This window comes from Armigeres subalbatus, chromosome 1 (assembly GCF_024139115.2).
Source record: "Armigeres subalbatus isolate Guangzhou_Male chromosome 1, GZ_Asu_2, whole genome shotgun sequence".
NCBI classification, from domain to species: domain Eukaryota; kingdom Metazoa; phylum Arthropoda; class Insecta; order Diptera; family Culicidae; genus Armigeres; species Armigeres subalbatus.
Window position 1 is genome coordinate 186,328,782 of NC_085139.1, and position 3,509 is coordinate 186,332,290.

The following is a 3,509-nucleotide window of genomic DNA, read 5'->3' on the forward strand; positions in this document are numbered from 1 at the left end:
AAACTGTAAATCTGTTGATGGTCACGTGCTGCATGTGTGACGGTCGTGTAACACAAATTATTGTAGCATGACAGACAAAAAAAGTCATGAGCTACCGTGACATTTTTCTATACGACATAATATGTGTCACAAATAAAACGAATGGAATATAATTTTGAAGGTGATGAATGCATTACCAATGGAGTTAAATACTTGAAAATGATAGAGTTAATTATACGCTGAGCTCGCTGTTGGTGCTTTTTTTACGCGGATTGTGGGATTTATAAGTTAAATTTCCTATTTTCCGGGTATTGGCCACCCGAAATGAACAATAATTACAATATTATGAAAACTTGATTTGCATATACACAGCAAGTGAAAGATTTAAGAAAGATGAACGGTTTAACGCTAATTTATACAAAATGTTTTTTTTTTCACGCGAGTAAAAACCACTAGAAATCGATTTCGATGAGCCATTTCTTTCGTTTATTTGAAAATTCGCGTTTACTGATTATCGATATTTACACCCAGTTTTTTTTACGCGGTAGGAATTCGTTAATTTCTCGGTTAACCTGAACTTTCACAGCTTTTTAAATACCCCCTGAATTTTCTTTGATTTTTTGTGAGTTTTTTCGTGGGGTTGACTCATTATTTTTTGACGCTGAAGGTCTTAGACGACTAAAACCAAACCGTGTAAAAAAACCTGGGTGCTTTTTCGGTGTGCATCTTTTTCAAAATCAATTAGGACTATAAGCTATTTTACGAGACAGTTTCGATCAGTTGATCGAGTCTTTTGCATCAATTGAGTGAACGGCTCGGCGTTTTGTTTTGGTAAATTTGCACGGCAACCATCATCATTTCGTCATCATCATCATCATTTCGTTTCATTTTCGCAAGTGTTCCCTACCAAAAGTAAATATTAGTGTTTGGTCTCCTGTCATTTCACCCGTATTGTAAAATAGCTTATTTGAAAAAAAATATATATTTTTCAAGAAGTATACTGTTTGGGCTGACGACGTTCGTTCTCACATTAAAAATTCTAGGCTGACATCCAGCGTTGACTACGACTTCAGCATATGTGACTACCATATTATCAATAAACGGATCATTATCCTGAACTGCAATCAAGTTACCAATTATGCTTATATCAATCATTCCGTTATCACGACCTATTGTGCCGTGATCCGGGGGAACATTGATATTTTTTTTAATTGTTTTGTACATATTTCCTCCGTAAGTGGCTTTTCTCATATTTTCAAAACAAGTACTGCTCTACATGTCTAACGTATTAGGCAGTTGTTCTTGATTATTGTATAATTTTAAACTTGTTTTAAAAATCTTTTTTGTGGAGTTTTTTACTCTTCAATTTGATTAACTTTTATCATCAAACGTTTCAATCATTTATCTATGTATAAACCAAGCGTCGGTAAACGCCTTAAGGCAGGCAATTATAGTTGGAATACATCGATTGTTTGTACAAATGCATCATCACCGCTAGTGGAATTAGGGGTAACTGGGGTATTATTAATTATTATTTCAATTATTTATCTATGTATAAAGCAAGCGTCGGTAAGCGCCTTAAGGTAGGCAATTATAGTTGGAATGCATCGATTGTTTGTACAAATGCATCATCACTGCTAGTGTAATTAGGGGTAACTGGGGTATTATGCACCTCCTGGGCAAAACGACTTTTAGGCATATTCGGCGATGTTCCAGGAATATTTTCATTAATGTTTACTACTGGATCGCTAGTTCGAGATCCGAACTACATGCGCTGTAGTAAATACTCTGGAAAAACAAATGCAAATGGGTCGTTTTGCCCCGAGGGTGCATATTACCCCAGTTTCCCCAACCTGGGTTTTCAGAAATAAAAATCAAAATTTTGAAATAAAAAATGTGGATCAACCAAGAAAATTAGATTACTTATCACACAATTATAGATACGAGCCTATTTTTTTATTATTATATAGGTTTTTGGTGCTTTTTTGAAATATATCTAGAAATATCATTTTTTATTTAGATTAGATAATCAAAAACAGGTTAAAAATAAATCTGGATCGAATAGTTGAAATATTGAATGATTTTTTAAGCCTGTAAAAACGTTCTTTTTTTCAGAGCAGCAATAGCTTTTAAATACATAAGAAGTGTCTCATCGTTTGACGATTTATTGTTTTGAGAAATCTTACTCGGGATATAAAATGACGATACACTCAGTACGAAAATGAATTCTCCGGGGTTTGAACCCCCTTCCCTATGAAAAAATTGTTTCATTATAAATTATTTTTTGTTCATTCCCCACCCGCCATAAGCCTTTACGTAATAAGTGTGCGGCCCAAAGCAGCCAAACAAAACAAATTGTTTGTTAATTTACTTTTTTCTCTAAACATCATAGCTTTTATGACTGCTCAGAACATTCATTTTGCACTACCATCATAATAGATAACGATACATTCACAGGCGGCACGAATATTGTCACATGATACGAACGACTCGCGGGTAATACATTCATTGCCATGAATGGCATGTGTCTACAACACTATAATTGTCACAAGAGAATATTGTGCAACATTCTGTCCGGTACAAACAATGTGACATGGTAATAGCAACAAAAATGTACTGTACGAATCACTGCTTGGGTCTCCGAGCCTCGGATAAAAAGTCGCTTTTTCAAGCGATCTTTATGCCCTTCTTAGGATGTAAGAAGGGTAAAAACAACATTTTGTGCAAAGTACATTTCCAGGAGTTTCAATTGGTATTATACACTCGATTTGTTTACATTTGCGTCTACGGACCTTATGAAACAACGGTGTCGAAATCAGCGTTTGAATCTTTGTTTACAAAAGCAGATAAGTCGTTTTGAAAATTTGGTGTTGACTACTTTATCGGCATCCGAATCAATGCATGTCATCAATGATGATAATGATGATAAACAGTGATGACTCCATCAAACAAAAAAAAGAAAATAAATCAAGCAAAATTTTTCATAACGACGTATGTAACAAAAGTAAACAAAACGGGGTTTTTAATACAACGTGACAATCACACGCGGCTTTAAATAATACGCATCGATTTTACTGATTTTAGATCTTAAAATTCTTTAATTCGATCTTTTTGCGAATCGACGTATGTAAAAATTTCTATTTTTGAAGTCTCACTGTTACATACGTCGCTTTAACATATGGGAACTGAGAGCGACCTATGTAACAAAAAAGCAAAACAAAACAAAACTGCAGTTGCGTCAATCGTGCAACTATGGAAAACGGGCCAATGTACACCGACGTACGTGTAGCATACCGGTGTATGTATAATTTTATCGTTTTTCACAGTGAATTTGAATGAACTGAGCTTTGCTGTGAAGCACGCTTATTACGTGTCATGTAATGATGCATGCCAGCGGAAAAAAGTATTGAAAAAAGATTTAGTTTTAAAACAGTTTTAGAAAAAGTTTTGCCAACTTTCTGCAAAGGATTTCTCGAATCCTCATAATTGTTACATACGTCGTTATGAAAAATTATGCTTGAAATCAACTT